Below are 7,818 nucleotides of genomic sequence, written 5' to 3'. Positions count from 1 at the left end.
TGGGTATTTATTTGAAGACTTTTTGCAAGTATTATATATTCATGAAGAGAATAATCAATGCATATTCTAATGTTCTAAAGAGTAAGAAAGGGTAGCATGACAACAACAATCAAGGTGTAGAACAGCAACAAGAAGTTCACCACATGAAGTCTTCAAGTGTTGTGTGTGGAGCATGATTGTTCAAAGGTCTTTATTTCAGCCGGATGTATACCCCAGGAAGTCTTGTACACCCCTCCACGTGGGGGGGTGCGGGGGGGACTAGTCCCCCCCGCGGGGGTCCGGAGAGGCCGATCCCCCCCGACTGGGGGGTCCGGGGGCCAGCGGTCCCCCGGCAGGGGCTCGGGGGCAGCACCTCCGAAGCTAAAAACAAATGTAAAATTGCCTTGTAAAAGTATAGTAATTTCTAGTCAATCTGGGCCATTCATTAGGCGGATGATCTGACGGTAGAACTTATGTTTAGTTTAGGGTTTTTTGCCCTAGAAGGAAACCCCTCTCTTTGTATGACGGTATTGTATTTGAGGCTGTGAAATAGATGTGTATTCTGTGAGCGAGAAACAGAGAGGTGAGACTGTGAGAGTAAACAGAGGATATTACAGCGGATTTGCTGTAGGTTGTGTCTCTTCATTTTGTTGGATAATAGAAAGGAAGGATTGGCTGTTCGGGGTGGACGTAGCCCAAACTAGGTGAACGATGTATATCTGTGTCTCTCTTGTTTTGTGCGTTTTCTGTGTTTACATTTCTGCAATATTTTATGTGTTCCATTGCTCCGTAATATATAATTTTCTAACATCAAGTGGGAAGCACTTCATACAAACATTGTAAAAGTATCATTATACATAGTCATTGTAAAAGCATCATTGTAAAAGTTGTACAAGTGTCTATCTGGCAAGAGTTGAAGAGGCAGTGTCGGGAGGTCTAGGATCATCGTTAGGTGGTTGTGTCATAGTTGGGGTTATGGTCTAGTGTGTCTTCTCCTTCTACATCATTCTATATCATTGTAAAGAAGACCATTTTCCCTGGTACGGGAGTCCATTCTTCTTTTATTCTTCTATACCATGGTAGGGTGGTGCTAGGTTGGTGCATGAATTCACCAATAGTTTCAAGCCTATGAAAAATCCAGGGTGGTAGGGTGGTGCTAGGGTGACTTGTAGCTCATTGGATGTTGGGGCATCCATTCAGTTGACTACTGAAGAATCTAGGGCGTTGGTGCATCCATCTAGTGGGAGCTGGAGAAGAATGATTTTCTATATTCTAGGAAGTTGGAGCTTTCTTTTCAATTGGAGTTGAAGATTAAAGAATTATTAGAAAAGCGTTCGGTGGTTTTTGACCCGGAGGGGGTTTTCCACCTAAAATTTTTGTGCCTCGTGTGTTCTTTTATTCACTTTTTTTACTACATAAACATTAATGATTTTTGAAGATTAACTAATGCTCTGAAAATATTTAAAAGTGCTAATTGCTAAGGAATACTAATTCACCCCCCCCCCCCCCTCAGTATTTTCCAACAATTGGTATCAGTGCTTGGTTCCTTCAGTAACAACTTAACGTTCGAAGTCAGTTTTCAGAGCATAGAGATGGGAAAGTCAAAGAAGTGGTTTAGAAGGATTTCAAAGGAAGGTACATGTACAACAAAATCTCAAGAAAGTAAGTATTGTGTTCCAACCCCTAATTTTGATGCAGATAATTATTAGATATGGGAGTCTAGGATGGAAGTATATTTGCAGGCACATGGAGTATGGGAATCAATTATTTCTGGAGACACATCTACCGAAAAAGCTAAAAGGTACAATTCAAAGGCCATGAATGTAGTTTTGAATGTTTTGCCAAATTCTATGAAAACAAAAGTTGGTCAATGTTCAACAGCTAAATCTCTTTGGGAAAAGCTTCATAATCTCTATTCAACAAAGAAATCAGGTCAAGATGTTATTGAAAACTTGGATCCTTCTGAGTATGATGAAGAAGGGTTGACCATAGAAGAATTTTCTAAGGAGGCAATCAAGCTTATAAAAGAGCTCAAGGCTAAGAAGATCTGTTCCAATACTCTTGAAGAACAAGTTCAAGGTCTCAAAATTGAAGTTGAAGAACACAAATGTATTGAAGAGTCACTTCAAAAGAAGTTGGAAGAGATCAATAACATGAGACCTCAAGAGAGAAGTCCAACAAAAGCAACAAGAACTCGACACAGTATTTGCAAAGATTAGCAAGTTCACACAATAGATGCAAGAAGCAGAAATTGAAAGGAAGGAATCTGATCAAATATACATATCCGTCGTTGACCAAAAGAAAAAGGAATTAGAAACATCTTTAATAGAAATAAGTAGGATCAATATTGAAAATGAGAAGCAGAAGGAACAGATACAGGTTCTCAACAGAGAAGTATAGAAGACCACTCTTCTCAAGCTACAGGTTGAGGAGGTAGAAAATGGAAGGAAGATCTTGCTCAAAAGCAAGAAGAACTTGATGCAACTCATGATGAGATCAACAAACTCAAGGGATCGCAAAAATAATACTTACAAGATAACACAGATGAAGAGGTGAAAATGAAGGCAATTAAAGATGGTAAAGCTCCAGTTGATGAAGGTACAAGCTCAATAGCTTCGCAGGATGATTTTAAGAAGGAAGTTGATCAAAGTGAAAAGCCAAAGAAGAATGTTGCAACTCCAAAGACCAAGATCAAAGCAATCAAGAACAAACGATGACAAGAAACTACAACACCACCTCCAAAGAATAATGAAAATTCTTCTAGGTATGTTCGTTTATTTAATGGTTATTGCTTTTTATGTGCTAACTATCGACATATGGCTAGGAATTGTGAAGATTTTGATAGGTACAATCATTATTTGCAAAACCCTAGAAGCAAGTTTGCAGGATCACGAGACAAGTTCCACGATGATTTTGTCAGAAGAGAATACATGCTAGATGGGCCAAATATTAAATGTTTCAAATACCATAACTATGGCCATAGCGCTCGTGGTTGGATATAAGATGGAATTTCCTATGGAAAACATTGAATGCTTCAAGTGTCATAACTATGGGCACATGGCTTGAGATTGCAGGAATAAGAAGGTCTGGAAAAGGAAACAAGTACATGAAGACAAAGTAGACAACAAGATTTCAGTAGTTATGCTTTCAGGATTTGCAAAAGAAAAAGGTCATGAGGAATTAACACTTGTTTCAGATAATGACTCAATTCAATATGGCCTATTAGGTGACTCACTATTTTGAACAATATGGCTTGATGATTCTTAATGTTTGTACAAGAGGAGTGTATGCAACAGTATATGGCATAATTCTACAATTGACAGGAAGGTAGTTTGAACAATATGGTAGTTTCATTAAAGGTTCAGGGGGAGAAAAATAGTTGAAGGATTACAGGTTACCACGTGTTACACAGTAATTTGTCACTGTCTTCGCTCCAGCCTTCCTACTATGTCATGTGTCCAAGTCATTCATGCTCATGTTAGACAAATGCTTTCTGATGTTTAAAAATGACCCACTTTTCCAAAGGTTTCTGCCTCATCGCATCTGTTGGCTAAATAAATGTGCTGAAGGGTGCTCCAACACAGTCTAGAAGAGCTGCCATCGCGGAAGTACACTTGATTCCCCCGATGGTTCGATTTTATGTCCCAGCGCAACTATAGCTTGTAATCTTCCGCGATGACATGACTAGCTACGTTATTCAATAGAGGTGTTAGCGTGGAAGGCCAGTTATGTGCCCGCGATGATCCAGATTGGGCGAATTTGTTCCAATAGTCGGCCTTCCAGATGACTCCAGACCTGGTTGTTGGCCTAGCTTATGTCACCCTCCTTTCTCTGGCATGGCTGTTCCGTCATTTGTGCTACCTTCCTTGGAGATAAGCTCAGTCTCCCACCTTTCATGGAGGCTCCTTCTCCTATTTAAACTCCCACCATTGCTATGCATTGCTATTTTTTGGATAGTTTTGGGAGTTCTTAGTCTTTGGAATAGTTGTTGATAGTGTTGTTAGTGTTTGTGAGTGTGACAAGTGTGGGATTGTTGATAGCTTGAGGAAGGTTGTGAAGTGCCCTTGATCTTGTGTAAAACTTGTGAGTGAGAGAGACTTGTATCTTGGGAGATCCATCTTCAAAGAGTGAATGCTTGAGGAACATGCTGGCTGGATCCCTCTGAGAATGCTCGTGACATCAAGACTTTGGTTGTAAGCTTACTCTTATTTCGTAATTAATGCAATCAATGATGTTTTCCTATATCTTGTATGTAATGTACTTGATAGCTCATGACTTCTTGACTTTGTGAGTAAATAGATCATTGTTGTTCCGGTTACATGCTTTGTTGTATTTCATTTTCATTGTTTCAGGTTGATTACTCATTAGGATAAGGAAGCGAAAGCTAGAGCAGTGCAACAGAACTCCATCGACCACCGGTTGAGGTAGGCCTCCAACTATGACTGTTTAAGGAAAGCTATTGTTGATCTATCCTTGTTTGTGACTAGATGCACTCTAGGGCTTGAGGGGTTGCCTCTATCTATAGAGGGAACACTTTCCTGCATCACACCAAGAACAAGACAAGATTAGTCTGCAAAGGATATGCACAAGTGGAAGGAATTGATTTCGACGAAACATTTGCACCAATTGCCAAAATGGAAGCCATCCCAATGTTTCTTGCATAGCATGTCGAAGAAAAATAAAATTCTACCAAATTGATGCTAAGTCAGCATTTCTGAATAGATAATTAGAAGAAGAAGATTACATCAAACAACCTAAAGGTTTTCTACTATCACAAAAAGAAGACTATGTTTGCAGGTTAAAGAAGGCTCTGTATGGTCTCAAGAAGGTTCCCAGAGCATGGTGTGCTCTTCTTGGTGGATATCTATGTCAACAAGGGTTCAAGAAAGGTCCTACTGATAGCAATCTTTACGTACAAATAGATAAAGATAATTTAACAATCGTTGAGGTATATGCGGATGATATAATCTTTGGTAGCAATGATGATCGACTAAGTAAGAAATTTGCTACAAATCTGCAAAGCGAGTTTGAGATGTCTTTACTTGGTGATTTTACATACTTCTTAGGGCTTCAAATATATCAGCAAAAGAAAAGAATATTTATATGTCAAGCCAACTACATAAAGGAAATGCTCAAGAAATTCAAAATGGAAGATTGCAAACCTGTCCTTACTTTGATGGTAACAGGTTGCAAATTGAGCATAGACGACTCATCTAATGTGGATCAGAGGTTGTACAGATCTATGATTGGTAGTCTTCTATATGTAACATCCTCCCAACCAAATGTTATGCAAGCAGTTGGACAAGTAGCAATATTCCAAGCAACACCAAAAGAATCACATATTATTGTCATCAAAAGAATTCTTCGATATCTAAAGGGAACAATAGAATATGGCTTGTGGTATCCCAAGGGAAACAATCTCATTATTCAAGCCTTTACAAATGCAGATTGGGCAGGAAGCATTGATGATCGTAAGAGTGCTAGTGGAGAAGCATTCTATCTAGGTGGTTGTCTCGTATCATGGTTGAGCAAAAAGCAAACCTCAATCTCGTTATCTACAGTGGAAATAGAATACATTGAGCAATAGTTTGTTGTACTCAAGTCCTTTGGATGAAACAAACTTTGTAAGATCTTCAAGTACAATTCAGTGACCCTATTCCCATCTTCTGTGATAACACCAGTGCCATCAGCATCTCCAAGAATCCTGTCATGCTTTCAAAAAAAAAACATTATGATAAAATATCATTTTGTTAGAGAACAAGTCGCTAAAAAGAATATCAAACTTGAATATGTTGGTACAGAAGAACAAATCGTTGATATCTTCACTAAGCCTTTACCTTTTGAAGCATTTGAATATCTTCACCAGAAGCTTGGGATTCTCCCAAGTTCTCATTAGATTTTCCTTATTCAAAAACAAAGGGGTTGGAAGTGTGTACAGGTCCACAGGATGGTTATGTGTCAGGGGGAGTTACTCTTTTCCATTGATGTCAAAGGGGGAGAGAAGGAAGTAGGAAGATGTTCCCTGATTGCAAGGGGAGTACTTGTGTTTCCATCAATGCTAAAGGGGGGTATTGTTGATCTAAAGATGATCTGAGGTTGTCATTGATGTCAACCCAAGCAGCACCAATGGCTACCCTGATCTTGCAAGGGAATTTTCAGTTTACAACTTACTCTATTTTTAGTCTAAGATCTTCCAGATAGATTCTACTCATCGAGATGTTTCTGTTGATATATGGCATGCCAAGTAATTCTTCACGGTTTAAAATATATTCGTGTTTGAAGTTAGTAAGCCCAGTCAGCGAGCTAAAACCCTATGGGGTTGTCCCATGGAACTTATAATTGGTTTTGTTCATTGAATATTCAATGATTCATAATTTTTTAAACTCCTAAAATCCCTCCAACATTCTCTATAGAAGCCCCTCTCAACTCTATAAAAATAAATCTCATATATCCTCCAAATGAAGTGATTCTGGAATTTTTGTTATAACCTCATTTTTCCAAAGTATTAGGTTCTGAAATGAAAACCCACTTGATTTGAAATCCTGATGAATGTTGTGACTGGATTTCATATCTTGTTTCTCTATACTTTTAGATATATGATCTGTGGAAGTTAGGGTTTTTGCAGGTTGCTAAATTTCATCTCAAAGAAGTGACCTTGGGAAAATTGTCATAACTCTATCTCAGAGAAGATGATTGGAATTCTGTCAAAAGTGGTAGACAATGCATGGAATATAGTTTTTTTGTATCAATTTTAGAGCCGAAGGAGGAAACAGTGACACGTGGTGTGTCATACAAGTTTGCTCTACTGAACTGGTCCATAGTTAGGTCATTCTGAGAGATTGGGTATGTTTGCCTTGAAGAGTCCAAATCGGGTCAGACCTGTGGCATTGGAAAGAAGAATCAGGGGGATTCTATAGGACAAAACATCACATGTTGGGGATCTGAAATCATAGAGATACATAAGATTAAATATCATGATCCTAGAAGGAAAGAAAAACTAGATCAAGTGTTGTCAAGGGGTGCAAAGGACTAGACCTTCTAAGGCAGCAAAGAGCAAGGTGTAGCAAAATGATGCAGCAGAGGTAAGCTACAAGTAAGTATATTTTGTATATGCATGTTCATATATTAATTGCATTAGCTTCTTTGTATTCTAATTTGTTGTTTTTGTTTAGCACTGACATATGTTCTGCAGGATGAGGTAAGTTTTGCTATTATCATGTCATGGGTATTTCTTTGAAGAATTTTTGCAGGTATTATATATTCATCAAGAGAAGACTCAATGCAAAATCTAATTTTTTGAAGAGTGAGAAAGGTTAGCATGATAAGAGCAGCAATCAAGGTGCATAACATCAGCAATAAGTTCACCACATGAAGTCTTTAAGTGGGAAGAACTTCATACAATCATTGTAAAAGTATCATTATATAGAGTCATTGTAAAAGTTGTACAAGTGTCTATCTGTCGTGAGTTGAAGAGGCAGTGTCGAGAGGTCTAGGATCATCATTAGGTGGTTGTGTAATAGTTGGGGTTATGTTCTAGTGTGTCTTCTTCTTATACATCATTCTATATCATTGTAAAGTGGACCATTTTCCCTGGTACGGGAGTCCATTCTTCTTTTATTCTTCTATAGGGTGGTAGGGTGGTGCTAGACTAGTGCATGAAGTCACCAACAGATTCCATCCCGTGAAAACTTCAGGGTGGTAGGGTTGTTGTAGGGTGAGTTGTAGCTCATTGGGTGTTGCGGCATTCATTTAGTCGACTACTGAATAATCTCGGGCATTGGAGCGTCCATCCAGTGGGAGCTGGAGAAGAATGCTTTTCTAGATTCTAGGAAGTTGGAG

Source organism: Pinus tabuliformis, chromosome 7 (genome assembly GCF_031772625.1).
Source record: "Pinus tabuliformis cultivar Carrire ecotype Pingquan chromosome 7, CPIR1, whole genome shotgun sequence".
NCBI lineage: Eukaryota > Viridiplantae > Streptophyta > Pinopsida > Pinales > Pinaceae > Pinus > Pinus tabuliformis.
Note: the sequence above shows the minus strand (reverse complement) of the source record.